The sequence below is a fragment of the Bidens hawaiensis genome, unplaced genomic scaffold, assembly GCF_021521415.1.
Source record: "Bidens hawaiensis isolate Kalapana, Puna unplaced genomic scaffold, B.hawaiensis_p1.1 tig00037220_1, whole genome shotgun sequence".
Lineage (NCBI taxonomy): Eukaryota > Viridiplantae > Streptophyta > Magnoliopsida > Asterales > Asteraceae > Bidens > Bidens hawaiensis.
In genome coordinates this window covers 61162-83238 of record NW_027496492.1, presented here as the reverse complement: position 1 = coordinate 83238, position 22077 = coordinate 61162, and the positions used below count along the sequence as shown (strand labels likewise).

The 22077-nt window shown below is 37.4% G+C and overlaps 1 pseudogene; it reads right to left on the bottom strand.

Annotated features, from left to right (window-relative positions):
* LOC143589095 (cellulose synthase-like protein D3) overlaps positions 1–21835 on the bottom strand; it is a 43904-nt pseudogene extending 22069 nt beyond the window's left edge.
* Between the last annotated feature and the right edge of the window lie 242 nt (positions 21836–22077).

Below are 22077 nucleotides of genomic sequence, written 5' to 3'. Positions count from 1 at the left end.
AAACTCACCTGAATCCGGTTATGCTCGGAGTTAATAGTGATCCCCTTTTTTAATTGAGCACGGCTAATTGTTAAACATATATATGTTGGTTAAGTAACCTCGTTAATAATTTAGTGGGTACTTAATTAATTAATGCAAACAAGGTGGTTGCCGATCAGATCTAATTTGATGGGCTAACTCTATGTAACTAGGACATAGGCTTAGCTAGATCAGGCCAAAATAGTCACATCTGGACCTAACTAAGTTGGACTGGCCTAGTTTAATCAAACTAGTAACCCAATAGAATAGCCATGTTCAATCGAATGGCTCACATTTATTCGAATCAATTGGCTATTCGAATGGTTCACCCTTATTCGAATCAGATTGCTATTCGAATGATTCACCCTTATTCGAATCGAATGGCTATTCGAATGGTTCATCCTTATTCGAATCGAATGGCTATTAGAATGGTTCTTCCTTATTCGAATCGAATGGCTATTTGAATGGTTCATCCTTATTCGAATCAGATGGCTATACAAATGGTTCATCCTTATTCGAATCAAATGGCTATTCGAGTGGTTCATCTTTATTCGAATTAAATGGTGTTTGCACCTATTCCTTCTTTTTTTTCCTTTCTTCTTTATCATTCGAATGTCCTCCATTCGAATACACGTTCCTCATTTGAATGTACCCACTATTGGGGTAACCACATCCCTAATCTCATTTTTACTTCATAGTCTAACATCCATTCTCATATTTTAGTGTTATATAGACTTTTAAACATTTTCTTTTCCATCTTAGACCATGATCTAGCTTGTTTATCAATAAAGTTTAAACCCTTATTGACTTTAAACCCATTTTAGCTAGATCTAGGGTTTCTAAGTGAACCGTATATACTAACAAGTTCATTAAGCCCACTTTTAACATCAAGTTTACTTTTTTATGGTATAATAATACCCGATTTGCCTTAGTACCAAGTCTTAAGGCAAACGGTTCTTAAACACATAATCTTTATATATAAAACGTACCTCTTTTGATGTTTTATGCTACGGCTTAGCTTCACTATGCGACTCTAGACTCGTATCTTGCTTGTATAATCAAAGATATAACACAAATATTCCTTCTTTAGGTTCGGGTATGAGCCGTAGGATTTAAGGAGTGTTTGGTGTGCTTTTGAGTGTGTAAAGAGGCTTATGGATGAGAATGCGAGATTTCAGGGTTTTAGGGAGGTTTAAGGAGTATTTATACTCTCTTAAGCCCATGGACCTAAGGCCCATCTTCATCCCTTATTTCTTCTTTCATTAATCAAGCACACACTATATTATTTTATATAACTTAATTAATTATTAACACACTTTTAAACAAACACATTTCTTTTTATTTACTATCAAGAGTAGGATGTTACAAGTCTTCCCTCCTAAAACAGGTTTCGTCCCCGAAACCTAACTATCACTTAAACAAATATGGGTAAAACTTGCGCGTCTCTTCTTCAACTTCCCAAGTGGCATCCGATCCTTTACGATACTTCCATATCACTTTCACCAACGGGATAACTTTATGACGAAGATGCTTTTCCTTGCGGTCAACTATCCCTATAGGTTGTTCAATGTAGTTTCATTGCTCATCAACCTCAATGTCTATCAATGGCACGTGACACGTGTCATCAGCCATACATTTTCTCATATGAGATACATGGAAAGTAGAATGACTTCCTTCTAGTTCCTCGGGTGACTCTATCTTGTAAGCCACTTCACCCACACGATCCATAATCTTAAACGGTCCAATGTACCATGGGCTTAACTTTCCTCTCTTCCTGAAAGGAATAATTCCATTCCAAGGAGAGACTTTGAGCATCACACTATCACCAACGTTAATCTCAATCGGTCATCGCTACTTATCGACATATGACTTCTGTCGATCTTGAGCAGATTTCATTCTTGCTTTGATTTGATCGAACCTTTAATAGGTTTCTTGCACAGCTACCAAACTTCCAAGCTCCTTCTGACTAATCAATCCTCAACTTACAGGATTCCTATAACGTCTACCATATAGCATCTCAAACGGTGGCATACCAATACTCGAATGGTAGCCGTTTTTATAAGAGAATTCTGCAAGATGCAAATGTTCATCCCAACTTCCTCCAAAATATAAGAGACAAGCACATAGCATATCCTCAAGGGTTTGGATCATCCTTTCATATTGCCCATCTGTTTGAGGATGATACGTCGTACTAATGTTCAGTTTTATTCCATAGTTACATGGAACTTCATCCAGAATCTCGAAGTAAAGCGAGTATCTCTATCAAACACGATCGACAATGGCACTCTATGCTTAGTCACAATTTATGTTATGAACACATTTGCTAACGTTTTTAACGAGATAGCCACTTGGATAGGCAGAAAGTGTGCACTTTTCATTAAACGGTCCACAATCACCCAAATGGTATCATAATGTTTAGCTGTACGGGGTATCTTAGTTATGGAATCCATGGTGATGTGTTCCCATTTCCATTCAGGTATCTCTATAGGCTGCATCTTCCCATAAGGCTTCTGGTGTTCAGCTTTAACTTGCAAACAAGTGAAGCATTTACTAACATAATCTACAACATCATTCTTCATTCCTAACCACCAATAGCCTCTCTTCAAGTCTTGATACATTTTGGTGGATCCTGGATGGATCGAGTTTCTTGACTTATGAGCTTCATCTAAGATTCGTACCCTAAGATCCCCATGGCGTGGAATCTACATACGGTCGAACCTAGTCTTCACACAATGAGTGTTGTCCATCAACTCATCTTGTTGCCTATAAATTATTTCCTTCTTCACTAGCCTTCATCTATAAGCACCTCAGACTTCACCTAGATGATCTCTCTAAAGAGATCTGAGTTAATGATCAACTTATACGACTTCACTATTGAAATGATTTCTTCATTCTTACGGTTTAGCGCGTCGGCGACCACACTAGCCTTACCAGGGTAGTACTTGATATCACAGTCATAGTCTTTTATCAACTCTAACCATCTCCTCTGCCTCATATTCAGCTCTTTCTGCTCATAGAAATACTTCAAACTCTTATGGTCGGTGTCGATAGTAGACTTAGTACCATATAAGTAGTGCCTCCAAACGTTGAAAGCATGTACAACTGCTGCTAGCTCTATGTCATGCGTTGGGTAGGTACTCTCATGGACCTTCAACTGTCTCGACGCATAAGCTATCACTTTTCCTTGTTGCATTAATACCCAACCAAACCCATGATGCGAAGCATCGGTACAAACAACCAAATCCTCATCATCATCGGGTAGCGTAAGGATTGGAGCTTGTGTGAGTCTTTTCTTCAACTCCTCAAAAGCTTTTTCCTGAAACTTACCCCAATTGAATACTACAGACTTTCGGGTCAAACCGGTCAACGTTGCAAATATCTTGGAGAAGCTATCGATGAATCTCCTATAGTAGCCAACCAACCCTAAGAAGCTTCGTATATCATTCGATATTTGCGGAGTCTACAATTCGTTATCGCCTCAAACTTAGCTGGGTCCACAACGATCCCTTCAAGATTGATCACGTGACCAAGAAACTGTACTTCTCGCAGTCAGAATGCGCATTTCGAAACTTAGCATACAACTTCTCTTCCATTAAAACTTTCAATACTTCTATTAGATGTTCAGCATGGTCGGACTCGCTCTTTGAATAAATCAATATATCATCAATGAAGACGATAACTGATTTGTCCAACATCGGCCGACATACCCTATTCATCATGTCCATAAATGTCGTGGGAACATTCGTTAGACCGAAGGACATCATGAGGAAATCGTAGTGTCCATAGCGCGTTCGAAACGTTCTCTTAGGAATGCCTGCCTCTTTCATCTTCAGTTGATGATAACCTGATCTAAGGTTTATTCGCGAGAACCAACTAGAACCTTGTAGTTGATCAAACAAATCATCAATCCGTGGCAACGAATATCTGTTCTTCACCGTAAGCTTGTTCTACTCACGATAGTCTAAACACATTCTCATACTTCCGTCATTCTTGTTAACAAACAATACTAGTGCGCCCCACGGAGAAACACTCGGTCTTATAATTCCTTTATCGAGGAGTTATTATACTTGGGACATCAATTCTTTCATCTCAGATGGCATTAGGCGGTAAGGTGCTTTCGCGACTGGCTGTGTTCCTTGTAAGGTACCTCTCGCTCCAGTGGCAACCCCGGAAGATCCTCAGGGAACACTTCGGGGTAGTCGCGCACAACAGGAACATACTTTACATCTCTCGTCTCGGCCGTAGCTTTGACAATATACCCCAGGTAGGCGCCGCACACCGCCTCAACAATCCTTCGGCTTTTATCATCGAAATGACATTAATACATGATTTTTATTTATCACCATACACCGTCACCGTATCGCTATCCAAGAACTTTAACCTTATCAACCTACTCTTACACACTATCTGAGCCTCAAATTCAAACAGCCAATCCATTCCTAAAACCACATCGAACCCTCCTAAGGTCAAAACATACAGGATAACAGGGAACTCACGTCCCTCTAACTCTATATTACAATCCTTAACCATTTTCATTACCCTAACCGATGTTTCACTAGCGGTTTCGACGGTAAAGGTTTCAGGCACACGACAACATTTCATTTTCGCCAACTTACTAAATGTCGTAGCTACAAAACTTCTATTTGCACCTGAATCAAACAATACAAAAGCGGAAATACCGTTAACTAGAAACGTACCTGTCACAACATCATGGATCTTCTTGGCTTGCTCCTGAGTCAGCATGTAGGCCCTAGTCCTCGGCCTAGCCTGATCACCATCTTTTCTCTCGTTTCCTCTAGCTTCACAACCCGTACAATCCCTTGCTAAGTGACCTGTCTTCCTGCACCTATAACACGTGGGCTTTGCATGGCAATCCTGAGCAAAATGCCCCATCTTACCATATTTTTAACAAGCATTCGACCCTAGCCTGCATTCCCCACCATGGGATTTCCTATACTTATGGCAAACATTAGAACCATTTGCCCACTTGCACTCACTAGCATGCATCTTTCCACAAGTCTTACACGACTTCTTTGTAGGAATCGGTCTGCCCAAGACACTATATTAGAGTTGATGTGGCTAGTACGTTATGATCCAAGTCGGGTCATACCCAATAACAAGCTAGACAAACACCATAATATTTATTGTAGTTATGATCTAACAAATAAATATTAGCACTTACGATATTTAGAAAATGGGTTTCTAAATATTTGAACTTGAGGAATCAATAAATTATATGGATAATTTATTTAGAGAGATTATCTTATGATATTATTTAAGTTGGTTAAATGATATATATATGATAATGGTTGTGGTATGTTGCATGAAACTTATGGCATGTTAAAAGTGTTAAATGCCACAAAGTTTTAATAAACCTGTGACTAATACATGGAGTATTAGTCCTGCGACTGGTACATGGAATATTAGTCTTGAGACTAGTACATGGGGTATTAGTCTGTTTCCAGGACGAAAGAGAAAATAATTTCTGGTAGGACCAGCCCACTTTTGGGGGGAAACTTCCCACCCATTGTTTGAAAGTTTTCTTTTATTAGTATTCTTCTTGGGACACAACACAACACAACCAACCACATTACATGCAAATCTCTCTCTCAATCCTCCCTCTCTCTCTTTGATTTCGGCCAAAAGAGGAAGAACACAAGAGGTTTTCTTTCAAGTGCAAGAGTCATTAAATCCTAGCAAGCAAGGTGTTTGTTGAAGGCTTGGAGGGTATACAAGCTTGAGGCTCTTCTCCATTGTAGGCTAGCCATTCAAACCGTCATCTCCTTCATCTTCTTCCTTCTTGAAAGGTTGTATTACATAAACCCCCTATGGTTGATAGTTTTGGTATGCATGTAATTCGTATATGGATCCGGGGCTTGGGTTTTACATATAAAACGGGTTTTATATTAATCAATATAACAAGATTTAAAACAAATTAATCCACTGCGCTTTTCATATAAATGGGTTTATATGGATATGATAATCTTGTTAAAACCTAACAATGGCATCAAGAGCCGCTTATACGGATACATGCATCAATAGATCTAAAAATTTTCGGGTTTGATGGTGTGGTTCACCATATGGCCGAAATTTTTATGGCTTCTGGTTACCCCTTGGTCCTTCAAGGTTATACTTTACACGCATGTGATAATCTTGAAGAATTAAGTCATTTGGATGATTGGTTGTTTTGTTTGGATAAAACCCGAAACATTCGGTTTTTCTTATCCTTGGCCGAAAGTTTGAGGTTCACAAGGGGAACCATTTTAGATATGTAATACTTGCATATTTGGATGTGCATTTGGATGTTCATAACCTTGCCATGACCTTGTGCTTGGATATGTGTTTTTGTTGTGATTTATTCAATATTCAATTTGGTTGTAATATTCTTTTATTTGGGTTTGTAATCTATTTATTCATTCATACTTGTTTGTAATAATAAGTAGATTAGTTGTATTTCTTTTACTAGATAAAAATGTATTAGGATATATTTTTTTTGTAAAAGAAGATGTAACAAGGTTACGGGGTTTGGTTTTGGGCCTTAATGGACCTTGTAGTCCAAGATGGGATTTTAGCCCAAAGGCCAAAGCCCAAACGTGGAGGCCCAAGGAAGCAAAGAGCTGAAGTTGGAGCCCAATTAGAAGCCCAAATAAAGTGGAAAGGTCACAACACAAGGTGGACACTTGAAGCATATGGACGCGGGATCAAGTGGGAGTTCACCGACACATGCCTTGTGTCATTTCTCGTCCTTTAGGAGAGCCCTTTTGGCACACTAGTTTCGGTCAAAAAGTGTGGCCAAGATTAGGTGGCTAAGGTTATGAACTTGTGGTTGTTTATTTATGCTTGCATGGTTGATTTATATTTTTTGTTTTATCTTATTTGGATAAGGATAATTAACAAACTTAATATCAACTTGCTTAAAATTGGTTCCTTAGAAATCATTAGGTAATAAAATTGGTTTGATTAAAGGATAATGATTTCACAATAAAATGGGTTTTATTAAAAGGAACTTTGAAAATGGGTTTTCAAATAAAGTACCATACATTTGAATGCATGCAAATGCAAGGTACATAGTTTTCCAATCTAGAATTTAGAAAACTTAAATCCCTTTTAAAACAAGTTAAACACCTATACAACACTGGAGTTACTTGTAGACTTGATGTGGGGTAAGGGTCACCTAACCACATTTAAGAAAACTTGTGATCTTGAGGTGGTTTTACAATACTTGTGGGATGAGGGTCACCTAACCACTTATATGTGTAAACTCACAAGTGTGTGTAAGTAGGACGACATGATTTGGAAACCATGGTTATAGGGTCACCGAAACATGGCATACAAAGGTGTTGATGGGATTAAACGTGCCAACTAAACATATGATGTTTAACCGATCCCATAAATCTAGAAGTCGCAAAGGGTTGCAATTGTCAAACGTTGATTACCTTTATAATTTGAATAGCTTCATGCATGTCATATGGAAGAAACACAATCGGTGAAGAGGCGTCACCCGGAACCTAAAGCAAAGGTTGCTAGAGGTAAGGGACACGCCAAGGGTAATGTCAAAGGGAAAGCTAAAGCGGAGCCACCCAAACCAAAGGAAAAGAAGCTAAAGGTTAGCTTAAACGACTCGTGCTTTGGTTGTTGTGAGATAGGACATTGGAAAGGGGATTTTCCAACCTATCTCAAAGAGTTGAAAGACAAGAGGGATGCGGGGCAAACCTCAGGTACAACTTTCATGATCCATGGGTATTGGATACCGGATGTGGAACTCATATTTGCAATTTGTTATAAGAGTTCAAAAGAAATATGCATTTCAGGAGATACAAGTCTCTTCATGGGCAACGAAGCAAAAGTTGATGTCGAAGCCCAAGGAGACTATGTTTTTAAGCTTCCAAATGGTTTGGAAGTTTTTTTGAAAAATATTTTGTATGCTCCTAGTTTGACTAGGAACATTATCTCCGTTTCTCTTTTAAGACAATGTGGTTATGATTTCAAGTTTGTAGACAATGGGTTTTATGTTTTCATGAATAATATCTTTTATTTTAAAGCAATGCCGCTTAATGGCATTTATGAATTGGTTCATGATAATAAATCCATTGATAACTCGCTGTACCAAGCTAACACCAAAAGACTCAAATTGGATTTGAGTAAAACGTTTTTGGCACTGTCGCCTTGGTCACATAAACAAGGATCGCATTCATATACTTCAAAAGAATGGTCTTTTGAAATCAAATGATGATTCATTTGATGAGTGTGAATCTTGTTTATTGAGAAAGATGACCAAGGAGCCCTTTAATGTAACTAATGAAAGGGCGAAAGATTTATTAGGTATCATACATTCGGATGTATGTGGTCCTTTTAAGACAATGAAAAGGAATGGTGAAAGATACTTCATTACCTTTACCGACAATTATAGTCTCTATGGATATGTATTCTTGTTAAGACACAAAGATGAAGCCTTTGAAATGTTCAAAGTATTCTAAAATGAAATACAAAATCAACTCAACAAAACAATCAAAGTACTACGATCCGATAGAGGAGGTGAGTACCTCAATGATGCGTTTCTAGATCATCTTAGGAGTTGTGGGATTGTCTCACAAGTTACTCCACCTGGAACACCACAACATAATGGTGTGTCTGAAAGGAGAAATCGAACTCTAATGGATATGGTTCGATCAATGATGGCTAGAAGCACATTACCTCTATCATTTTGGGGCTTCGCATTGATCTCCGCAACCCGTATTCTAAATATGGCACCAACCAAGAAAATGGAAAGGACACCTTTTGAAATATGGCATGGAAGGGTTCCATCGTTATCATATTTAAAGGCATGGGGTTGTGAGGCTTATGTTTAGAACCACACCCGTAAAAAACCGGAATGCCGATCCACTATGTGTATTTTTGTAGGATATCCCAGAGATTCGATGGGATATTATTTCTACAATCCAAACGAGCATAAAGTGTTTATTGCTAGAAAGGCTGTGTTCTTGGAAAGAAAGTTCCTTAGGGAAGGAGCTAATAGAACTGTGGAACTCAAAGAGGATCGAGAACCACAAGCCGATACACGTTTGGTTGACACTAGCAATCAACAAGAGGTTGTTGATGATGATCAAATGGTTGATCGAAACACACAAAGCGTTCGCAAGTCTGGTAAAATTAGCACCCCACCTGAAAGATATGGATTTTTCATGGATGGATGCTACGTGGTAGATTTGGATGAACCCAACACATACCGAGATGAAATGTCGCAATCTAATTGTGATAAATGACTGGAAGCCATGAACGTTAAGATGCAATCCATGCATGACAACCAAGTATGGGACTTGGTTGCTCCACCTCTTAATTCCAAACTGGTTGGAAGCAAGTGGGTTTTCAAGAAGAAAACTGATATGCATGGAAACTTGGATACTTATAAAGCTAGACTCGTAGCAAAGGGTTTCACTCTAACTCAAGGGGTTGACTATGATGAAACTTTCTCGCCCGTGGCGATGCTAAAGTCTATTAGGATATTAATTGTCATAGCCGCATATTATGACTATGAGATTTGGCAAATGGATGTAAAAACCGCTTTTCTAAATGGACATGTTGAAGAAGATGTCTATATGGTTCAGCTCGAAGGTTTTGTCGATCCACAACATCCTAATAAAGTATGCAAGTTAAAGAAATCAATCTATGGATTGAAACAAGCATCTAGAAGTTGGAATCGCATTTTGATGAAGAAGTCAAGAAATTTGGATTCATCAAGAACGCTGATGAGGCTTTTGTGTATAAGAAAGCTAGTGGGAGCATCATTACTTTCCTAGTATTGTATGTTGATGACATACTTTTGTTTGGGAATGACATTCCAACCATGGAAGGTGTAAAAGCCTGGCTTGGGAGTTGTTTTTCCATCAACGATCTTGGTGAAGCCGCCTATATTTTGGGAATAAGGATCTATAGGGATAGATCAAGGCGGTTGATAGGTTTGAATCAAAGTGCATACATTGACAAAATCTTGAAAAGGTTCAAGATGGACAACTCTAAGAAAGGTTTCGTACCCATTCAAAGAGGAACAATATTGAGTGCTTCTCAATGTCCAAGCTCAAAGGATGAGCAAGAAAAAATGAATGGAATCCCATGTGCATCGGCTATAGGATCCATCATGTATGCCATGATATGCACTAGACCGGTGTGTCATGCGCTTTGAACATGACAAGTTGATACCAACAAAATCCGGGAAGTAGGCATTGGATGGCGGTTAAGAGCATATTGAAATACCTTATAAGGACTAAGGATATGTTTCTAATATATGGCTCTGGTGAGGAGGAACTCGTTGTAAAGGGTTACACGGATGCGAGTTTCCAAACTGATCGAGATGATTCTCGATCACAATCGAGATATGTTTTCGTTATGAATGGTGTAGCTGTCTATTGGAAGAGCGCAAAACAAGATGTGGTAGCCTTGTCCACCCCTAAATCGGAATACATCGCCGCCTCATTGGCAGCTCAAGAAGCTGCATGGATAAGAAAGTTCATTGCCGATCTAGGGGTAGTCCATACCATTCGGGACCCTCTAGAGATGTTTTTTGACAACGAGGGTGCGATTGCTCAAATCAAAGAACCTTGTGCACATCAAAAGACAAGGCACATTGAGAGGAGATTCAACTACATAAGGGATGAAGTTGAAAAGGGAAAAATATGTATTTGCAAAGTTCACACTGATCAAAACTTTGCGGATCCACTCACAAAGCTCCTTGAAAGGCCGAAGCATGAGGGTCATACTTTCGCCTTAGGACTTCGATATTCTAGTGAATGCATTTGATCTATTTTGTATTTGGATATCGGAACAATTGTTATTTTGACTCATTCATATGATTATAGTTTATGATTATGATATTTGAGTTATGTTCCATTTTAGCATATTTAAATCCGTGAATAAGTTAATTATTCTAAATGTCCGTAGTCGTTCATATTTGTGGGAACAAGTATGAAGGTAAGACTATTATGAAATTGGATTGGTAGATACTCATAAGGTATGAATATAGCAAGGGTTGCTGCCAAGGTTCATAGATATTTATGAGATAAATATTGGACTGACCCGCCCTCAATTTTACTGCATGGAATCCTTGTGATTTGTGATCATAAGTAAATTTGAGTAAGGGCGAACATCATATTATCCTCTGACCTGAGATACATATTGGGTCTTGATATTCATCGACTATTATACTTTGACTTAGTTCTTCGCTTCTCTGAAACATGTCAGTTATAAGGCTGAGCTCAAGTGTAGTACGACGTGATAGTAAGAGACGTATGTAGTTAATAGGGGATTTGTCCCTCTTATTCGTTGAGAGTTAAATGTTTAAGGCCTGAAAAGTTAAATCGACAAAGAATTATCACTCCGTGTCTCTGGATTTAACATGACATTTATGGTAAAAGGATAAATGATAGATTCACCTAAATCATTTCAAGTAAGGGACTTGAAGGGGATGATGTTATGGAATGGCACTTCGTCATATGTATTAGGGGTAGTAAACAGTTGTTAGGCGGTATTTGCTATTTGCATCAATCTTCTATGTATCTTGTGCAAGTGGGAGATTGTAGGAATCGGTCTGCCCAAGACACATATTATAGTTGATGTGGCTAGTACGTTATGATCCAAGTCGGGTCATACCCAATAACAAGCTAGACAAAGACCATAATATTTATTGTAGATATGATCAAACAAAAAAATATTAGCACTTATGATATTTAGAAAATTGGTTTATAATATTTTCACTTGAGGAATCAATAAATTATATGGATAGTTTATTTAGAGAGATTATCTTATGATATTATTTAAGTTGTTTAAATGATATATATATATATATGTATATATATGATAATGGTTGTGGTATGTTGCATGAAACTTATGGCATGTTAAAAGTGTTAAATGCCACAAAGTTTTAATAAACCTGTGATTAATACATGGAGTATTAGTCCTGCGACTGGTATATGGAATATTAGTCTTGAGACTAGTACATGGGATATTAGTCTGTTTCCAGGAAGAAAGAGAAAATAATTTCTGGTAGGACCAGCCCACTTTTGGGGGGAAACTTCCCACCTATTTGTTTGAAAGTTTTTTCTTATTAATATTCTTATTGGGGCACAACACAACACAACCAACCACATTACATGCAAATCTCTCTCTCAATCCTCCCTCTCTCTCTTTTTGATTTCGGCCAAAAGAGGAAGAACACAAGTGGTTTTCTTTCAAGTGCAAGAGTCACTAAATCCTAGCAAGCAAGGTGTTTGTTGAAGGCTAGGAAGGTATACAAGCTTGAGGCTCTTCTCCATTGAAGGCTAGCCATTCAAACCGTCATCTCCTTCATCTTCTTGCCTCTTGAAAGGTTGTATTACATAAACCCCCTATGGTTGATAGTTTTGGTATGCATGTAATTCGTATATGGATCCGGGGCTTGGGTTTTACATATAAAACGGGTTTTATATTAATCAATATAACAATATTTAAAACAAATTAATCCACTGAGTTTTTCATATAAATGGGTTTATATGGCTTTGATAATCTTGTTAAAACCCAACATTCTTCTCCCACACTTTATGTTTCTTATCTCTAGGGTTCCATGATTGGGTACCGGGTCACTTGGCAGGAAAAACCCATTTCTTTTCTTTCTTCTCTTCCACCACCACCACATCCTCCACAGTTAGATCATCACAAACCATCTCTTCGAGCTCAAGACAAAGTCGAATGTAGCAGGTTTATTAGTCCTGACTAAAGTGCGGGCGTTCTATGGCAATCCACTTATGTAGCACCTGATCCTTTTTGCTTCAGTATTAACCATGTCGAGAACCAACCTCGACAAGCGGTTGAACTCAGTGGTATATGTCACACCCCAAACTACGGCCTAGGAGTGTGACACTTATGTTGGTACCACAATTGTAAATAAATCAGAGTTACGTTATTTAGCGGAAGACTTTACAACTTGTGGATTTAAAGTGTAATATTACAAAAGACGGGATTATAAAATACCTGTTTAAGTTATAACAAAAAAGTATTACTTGTTTATAATTACAAACCACCATTTTAGTATATTAAGTTTATACAAAACAAATTCGAGTCATCAGATATATAAGTAGCACTTCGATACTTCAAGTGCTAATCTTGGTCACCTTTAAAATGTAAGAAAATACGTCAGCAACGAATGCTGGTGAATATGTTGACGCTTCTTTTCTTTTTTACTTTATTACCCCTCGAGACTACTCCTGCCTCGGCCCATCGTGGCTAGGAATAACAAAGTTAAAACAACACATTTATAAATTCGAGTCTCTATACTAGGTCACCTCAGCAAACACCGCAACGTTCGACTTAGTTAAGTAGCCGTATGTATACACATGGTCGTGCTTCCTGCAGAAAAGCGTCCTACGACCAGGCGTGGTGCGATGTACCACCGCGTACTACCACATATGTAAGGATCCAGACAAACGTATACTAAAGCCTGAGGGCTAGGCTTATACCCTTATTTATAACGGTTTTAGGAACACGTAGTTCCTTGTAAATAATTTTCATATAAAATGTTTGACTTGTTTTAAAATAGGTTTGTAAAAGTTTTTGGGCGTATTCACCTTTTCACTTTGGGATCGGCTTCATACACCGTCCGAGGGTCTTTCCCTTGCTATCTCGCACCTATAGTACGAGTATAACCATTTGTTAGTCGGATATACAATCCGGCTTAAGACCTTTAATCTTATTTTATAAGCTTTACCTCGATGAAACTTTAGTTCAAAATATCTTTTACTTTAAAACCTTTAGTTAAAAAGTAATTATAAACCTTTAATTTATTTATAAAACCCGTCGTTTCTTCTTCTCTAAGAAACATATTCTTTTTTTATTATTTAAGAATACTTATTTATTCGTTAAATAATATTTTCATAACAAAGAAGAATATATACTTTCACACATATATATTTATCAATATTGTCACACCCCGACTAGGTAGTTGCGGAAGCGTAAAACGGGAATGTAACAGATAATACTGGTATCAACAACAATGTTTATAAAGAAATTCACAAATTAATTTACATCATATTACATGGGTTGGTACTATGTTTACAAACTAGATGAGAATCACATAACCAGTTTACGGGCTTTTTATTCATTACTACGTATTTGCATCTATTCACAGCTATTCAACTTTCCTTCTAACACCAAGCACGTAAGCAAATCATTCCAACTTCGGCTTACCTGAAAAGCATGTTAAAACGGGTCAACTACGTCTAGTTGGTGAGTTTCAAGTTTCACGAGTATCAACGAATCAGTATACGAGTTCGTAAAGTTTACAGCGTGTATGTATACATGTATGTGTATGATGTATTATACTAAGCCACAAGTGAAACCGAAACGAGCTAAAACACATGGCCACCCCTGCCCATGCACTCCCGTTGGCATTTAACAGCCACTTTGCCACAAGTATGTACTATGTCTAACACCACATAGCAGTATGTAATAAGTTTAAATGACAATGTGCAACTGGGTTAACATGTTTCGGCATACCCCACCGGCTCTGTCAGTTGAGTTTGTCAAACCGATAGTACTATCCACACGTCACCGGCACGAAGTTAATCACTTGTGTTTGTGGGGACTTTCAAGTGTTAGTACTTAGATAATTCACATCACCACACGTTTTCAAGTATATAAGTATATGTAAACATGCTTTCTACCCCAAAAGTTCGTAAAACAGTTTAGAAAGTGCGGTCGTGAAACTCACCTTATTGTAGTTCGAGCAGGTAATATACGTCAATAAGTGTTATGCCTCGATTATAACTCGTATCCTATAATCGGTATCGTACTGTTAATACTAGTACAGTGTTTAAACCAAATTGGGTTGTATAACTAGTCTGGTTATAGCTGTTAGGCCCAAAACATGACCATAGTCTTAGATTGTGACGTTGTATACTGTGAAATACTTAAAATCAGATTTGGCTCAGTTTCACCGTTTTCCGAGCCTAGCCAAGTTGATCGTTTACGCGTTTCGGGAATAGGTAAGATCATAAAAACTTAAGTAAACATATTGATTGATAAAATGATTTAATTTATAAAATAATTTTAAGGTTTCGGTTTCTGGATTGATCGCAAGGTTCGTTTCTGTTTTCACACGGGTTTGATTATACAAGACGCGTACAATCCACCCGAATTGTCTGGAATTCTCGTAAAAAGTTTGTTTTTATCAATTTCATCCAAAAATACAATATTTGACCACTTTTGATTTTTTGACGTACCAGTCAGTCCGTTAAACATCAAACTGCTGGTTTCGTTAAAACAATAATAATTTAAATCTTTGATTAATCATAACTAAATATGTACTTACATATAAATTATGTAAATTTTTGTAATAATACATTAAAATATGGAGAATTTTATAAAAATGTTTTCAGAAATTTTATGATTAATTATTTATTTATAAAAATTCATTTAATAGGTTATCATCGTGTAATAAATGGCCCGTTTATATCAAACGACCTCCGAAAAATCCGATAATTTTTACAAATGGCATCAATGTTATTAAATAGCCCCTGAAAATATCCAGAACCTAACTCTTTTGACAAAATGCCTTTTTGTGTGTTTTTCGGCGGTTAAAATCCGGTTAAATCATAATTGCACAAACCATACTTAAGCATTTCCAATGATCCCCAAACTTTACCAGTGATCTTACCATCACATTTTAATCTCCAAAACCAAATTTCATAATTTTTCAATATGTTTTGCTATTTTTCCCAATTAAACGCTCATAAACGGAAATAAATTCACCAAATATTATCCGTTTATCGAAAAATTACCAAATTTGAACAGGGACTCATTTATATGATCCCTAATGTCCCTGAAAATATTCACAAGCTAACAACAAGCACGTCACAACCTAATACTAAACAGCCCTTAAACGAGTGTTACGGGTTTACCTTGTCGGTTTCGATGAGTTTTGCTAGCTTAAACGACTTTCCGGGTCTCGGGTTGCAAACTCAGTGTATCTACATATCATATAACATCAAAACAAGCATAAATCATCCATTGAACATACTTGTTAACTAGGGTTTCGGTTTTGGTATCAAACCGAACTTTCAAACCGTAAAAACGTTGTATTCATGTTCTAATCGTGTTTTTGACCAAAAATCAATATGTTTCAGCTTTGTAGACATGTTTAACATCAAAACATGATTTTACTTGATTTTTATGGTTTTTGGATGGTTAAACATGTTTAATACTAATCAAGAACTAATTTTCTATGTTTAAATCTTACTAAACAAGCTTGAAATCTTCATGAATTTAATGTTTACCTTTAGGGTTTTGGACAAGAAATGAAGATGATCAGCTGGATATTGAGTTGGTTGGTGTTTGGAATGAGAAAATATCTTTTTCCTTAGCTCATTTAACAAGCTAATCAAAAGCCCCCCCCCAAGTCGCGACCGGAAACATTAAGGGCCCATTGGGCCTCCTATTTGGCCCAATGGTTCCTCGGTATTCGTGCCATACGCAACGTCAGTCCAAAATTTAGTTCGGGTTTGGTTTTTCGTAAGGAAACTAGTTCGAGTGCGAAAACCAGCGCGAAAACGTTCTTTTTGTAAAATAAGAAAAACGTACCGACTCGTTGTAAAATTCCAAAATATTTTCACGGATTGCTTAGAACATATCATATAAGTGTTTTATAAATCTTTTTCGGCTTAACGGATGCTACAATGCTTGTTTTGATATTAACGATTGCGTTTAAGCTTATAGCGTATCGATAAACGAAACCTTTTTCGTTTAAAGAGTTTTAAATGTACTGGGGCCTAAATATCAATATGTTAGCCTCTATAATATATCTATAACTCGTATATGACCCCTCAGTATGTATACGGGTCATAATTAGTATCGGTCAGTTACTCGTTTAAGCACTACGAATTAACCGATTTATCGTTTACTTGCTACATAGTGAATATAATATACCTCGTTTTGTCACGAATGTCAAAAATATTCAATACCTTATCTTTTGCTCATTTCTTTGTTATGTTTTCTTTTCTTTTATCGAGGTATTGAGTATAACCTCGACTTAAGATTTAAGCCTTTATAAGAATACTTTATTATACTCAATTATCATTACGCCTACTTTGTTGGCGTTTTAGAAACCCTAGGAATTCGAGCAACACTTCAATGCCGATTGGTCTACATTGACGTCTTAATCAACGTCCCTCTTTGTCGCCAAACGATATCACAAATCTTCAACACTCCTTGGCACGCTTCTCGGGATTCATCGTTATGATAACAAACGCCTTCTTGGTTATATGTGGGTGGAGGGTGGCACGAACTACGAGGAAACGAACACGTAGATCGAGGAATCGGGGCACACTTATCGAGACTGTCAGGTCCCCGATTTCAGCTGGATCTTACTTAATCATGTCATAACTCACACAGATTGATGTGTCGACAAGGGAGTTAATGACGGGTTGCTATATTTAGAAAGATTACTGTTTGTTAAAGGCGGAATCAATAACAAACATGATAGTTGCAATTAATAATCAGAGGTAGATAACACAAACAAGATTCACTCAAAAGATTTCCATTTATATAATTTTCATCATACAATATGAATAAACGATTTAGGGTTTCTTTTAGGAAAACGGCAGTAACTCAATAAATATTATCGTATTCAGCCGCCTATTTTTCCGTGTTCTCTCTCTCTCTCTCTGTGTGTGTCCTCAGGTGTGCCCTAATTATTCCTTTTATAGGCTTGACACCCTTGGACAGCTGTCATTCCTTCTAGAAACCCTAAATACAACGTACATAATCAAATTACATATTCAAAATAATCTAAGTGTAAAACAAGTCTTCCGGGTAGGCTTTGCATCAATATTCATTTTCCGAGTACGCTGTGTACTCTGCCATCCTTCAGGACTTGGTAACATATAAGTGTGCCCGAGATCAGTTTCCGGGTTGACTTTACTTGAAGAGTATTTTACCAAGTAAATACTCACCGGGTAGACTTCAATCTTCTTGACTTTGCCAGACTTTGCCCGACAAACTCTTACGAGCAACATTGTTCTTCAATGATCCATTTCAACTCTTTGCTATAACATAACTTATTAGCAAAGTGTACTCGGGAGTACTGTTCTTTGCTTGAGTTGAACCTTGCCCGATGTTACTTAGTGATATTTCATTTCAATCATCAAGCATGTTCGGACCACTATTATTAATGAATACCTTGCCCGGTCTTCCAATCACTTGGCTTCATGGAGTTGGTTAGCCAAAAGCTTACTCGGGAGTGAACTTTACTTGGATATGAAGAACAGACTTGCTTGATAAAGTGAACCTTGCCCAGATTTACATAAACTAGTGAACCATGCCCGGTAATACACTAATTTGCAAACCCTGCTCGTATATCCACTAAAGAAGACTACTTGAAGATAACATTGCCCGATAGACAAAATATCGTACCCGGCTAAGTAAAAGCTTGCTCGGATGTCTAAGGTGTGCTCGGATCCATACTTAGCGAATTCTGAGGAGGTTGAGAAGATTCCAATCTTCCATGTACTTCATCTTGGTCAAATCTTTGACTCAACAATCTCCCCCTTAGGTCAATTGTTTGACTCAACAATCTCCCCCTAGATTGGAACACCTCATCTGACCCAAAACATTTCTACGGTTACTTAAACTTAGTCAAAATACACATCAAGTCAAAAGTCAAATTACATGACCAAATAACATAAACAGATTACATAATAAAAAGTTGTCCGAAGACATTACAAAACAAAGCCTATTCTATTGATCTTGTCTCTTTCTTGCATTATGAACGGCTTGTCTTCGATTGACTATCTCAGAAGCAGCTTTCATTTTGAAGATATTAAGGGCTTGGTAGTGAGTGTGACTTTCTGGTATAGCCAAATCCCTTATATCCATCAAATCTTCATTATGCAGGCAGGTCAAGTCTTCATCTTTCTTAATAATCCCCAGTATTTTTCCATCAGAGTTTCTTAGTACAACATGATCAGCATTCTCTTTGTATTCAATTTCAGCTATAATGCCATTCTTCTGTACTGTGTAGTTGGGGCGTCTCATTCTTCTTCCCAGACTTATGCATGTATTCATGTTAGACAATGGATTCTCATCTCTGACAGTCATTTGATAATCTCTCTCAGCTATGTCCATTCTCCTCAGCTTCCGAGTCCTTTTTGACTTGTGAAGTTGGATTGTTCTCCAATTTCTCTTTTCTTTTAAGAATTTGAACCCTTTGTCAGCTTCTTCCATCAAAAATTTTGACAGATCATTCATCTGTCTACCTGCCATTTTGTTTCTGTTTCGATAATCATAAAATCTAAGAGTGACCATCCTTTCCAGTTGTTCTTCATTATATTCACGGAAGTCACTCCTAACAACAATCTCTCTCAATTGTCTACTTTCCATAATCACCTTCAAGGACTCAGTGACAGAATCAAAGTACAGTTCTCTAGGAAGATCCACATCAGACTGTGGTCTTATTGTTCTTTGTTGTGTAGAACTGCTTGATTCACCTCTTCCACCTTGTGGAAATCTTCTTGAAATTGGAGGCCTGAAAGGAATAGAATTCTTTGGTTTCCCAGGCCTTAAGTTGAAAAACTTTATGTAGATGGCCTCTACCATTTCAGTTGGAAGATTGGCAAGTTCAACAACATTTTCTCCATGTTCTTTTAGTTCTAGTAACATTTTTGCCATTCCATGAGTGTTTGCCAACCCAGCAGGTACAAATCTTCCATCTGCATAGTATCTTGGGTTCTCACCTTCTCTTAAAGCTTTTTCCCATTCACTCTTTTGAAGATAGAAAAGGTTTTTCAGATCCTCTTTTTCCAAGACATTAAAGTCTGCTTCACTCATTCCTCTTTGATTGATCATTATGTTCCTCATAATGTTGATCATCTCTTCATTCTCCCAAGGAGCAAATGGTTCATCCTTAGGTTCAGGCTTCACTTCTTGAGGAGTAGGGGTTTCAACTAATCTGACGTTTTCTTTTGTCTTCTCCCTCAAAGTTTGAATTCTTCTCTTCTTTCCGTGAGGTTCATTAGTTGGTTCAGACTGTTTAGAGCTCTCAGTTTGGACCCTCTTCAGTTTTTCTTTTCTTTTCAATTTGTTGTATTGGTCCAACACTGATTCTCTGGATAGGTTCTCAACAATCTCAGGCTTCATACCTCTTTCCAGCAGGTATCCACACATACCTCCAAACTTTTTCTTTAAAGGTTCTGTCTTTTCAAGTTTCTCATTTTCTTTTATACACTTTTCAATGACCTTTTCTCTTTCACTGTTATACAAATCTTGTAGTTGGTCAAAGTTAAAATGAGACAAACTTTTTTCAGAATAGTTATGCCTTCTGAGATAATCTCTGTATTTCTGGGCATCTCTATTCTTTTGTTGCATAAGCTTCTTGAGAGTTTTATTTTCTTCTTCTAATCTCTGCTTCAATTCATCATCATTCATAGCAGCCAGGGTTTCGAAGCTTATACCAAATCTTCTTAACTTTATAACCAATGGATTTTTCTTTTTATCTTACAACACACTCAGCTCAATGTTTGCCCTATGTTCCTCAGTCATTGTGACTTGAGGAGACATAACATTAGCAGCCTTAACAGTTTTTCCTTGATCATTTTCATGGTCATCATCATTTTCCTTGATCAGTTTTTCCTTGATCATTCATTGCATCAATCTTTGGTTCATCAGAAGGTGGATGATCTGGTTCACTTCTGATTGGCACATTAGGAACACCTTGAACTCTTTCACCTGGTTGCAAGGTTTGTAGTGGGACAGCCCTTATAGGACTAGCTTCATCTTCTGGTGTTTCAATAAAATACTTGTTTTTATCATCCCACTTGCCCCTCTTAGAAGATCTATCATGCTCAGTCTGCTCATATGTCCTCCTTTTCCTCATGTAGGTCTTGGCAAACCTATTGACTTTTTCAGCAAATTCTTCATGAAGTTTAGAAAGTCTTTCTCTTTTCTGGTTAAGTGTTTCATGAGGCTCAGTCACATTCACCCTTTCTGACCAGATGTCAGTTGGGTTCTTCTTAAAATCTTCTCTTACCTGTTCAATCCATTTCTTGGGAGCCATAGAAGCAATGGACTCACCAATCTCTTCTTCAATCATCATATATGTATTAATATTAGCTGGTTCAGTAGTTTCAGCTGACTTCTTTTCTGGTTGACTTTGGGGTTGAAACATGCTAATCACCATAGCCAAGGAGTTGTCTGCTTCCTCAACTTTGCTCAGATTAATCAACTCCTCAATAATCTCTTGATCAGCCACATCATCAATTATTTCTTTTGCAAGTTTGGCTTGTGTGATCAAGTTCTCCTGCTCTGCTAACTCTACAGGGTTCATATTTTGGGACAATATTTCTCTGTCCCTTGTCTCTTTTAAGATATTTTCTTGTTCCCTTAGAGCATCATCGGCAGCATCAGCATCATCTGTAAACAGGATGTCTTTCTTTTGATATGCCTTATTTGGCTCTTCTTCTATGACTTTTGCTTTTCCCTTATCTAATCTTTTCTTTAATTCTTCTTCAGTTTCAGGAGGGAAATTATCAATATATCTATCAAGCTCATCCATTTCTTTATCATACTCTACAGTCTTGGAGCATTCTGCTTGTTCAATTTCTGGTTCAGTAAATACTATCTCCTCAGTAGCAGTATCTCCTTCATTTATCACTTCAGTCTCTACTTCTGTCTGTATGTCAGTTATGACATCAGTAGCTATATCAGTAAGAATATCAGTAGCTACATTAGTGATAGCTACACTCTCTTCAGCACTTGTCTTTTCAACTCCTTTCTCTTTCTCAACATTTTCTTCAACATTCATCTTTTCAACCCTTTCCTCTGTCTCAACATACTCTCCAACCCTCTCCACATTAACTATTTCTTCATTGTAATCATAGTCTTATTCACCCACATCTGATCTGTCACCATCATACTCAGCATCTTCAGTCCTCCTCTCCTCACAACTTTCCTCTCCATCATCATAATCAAACATAATCAGTTTTAAACTATCAGCAGTCTCTGCAACTGTTGCAGTTAATTCAGCAATCACATTAGAGACAATTG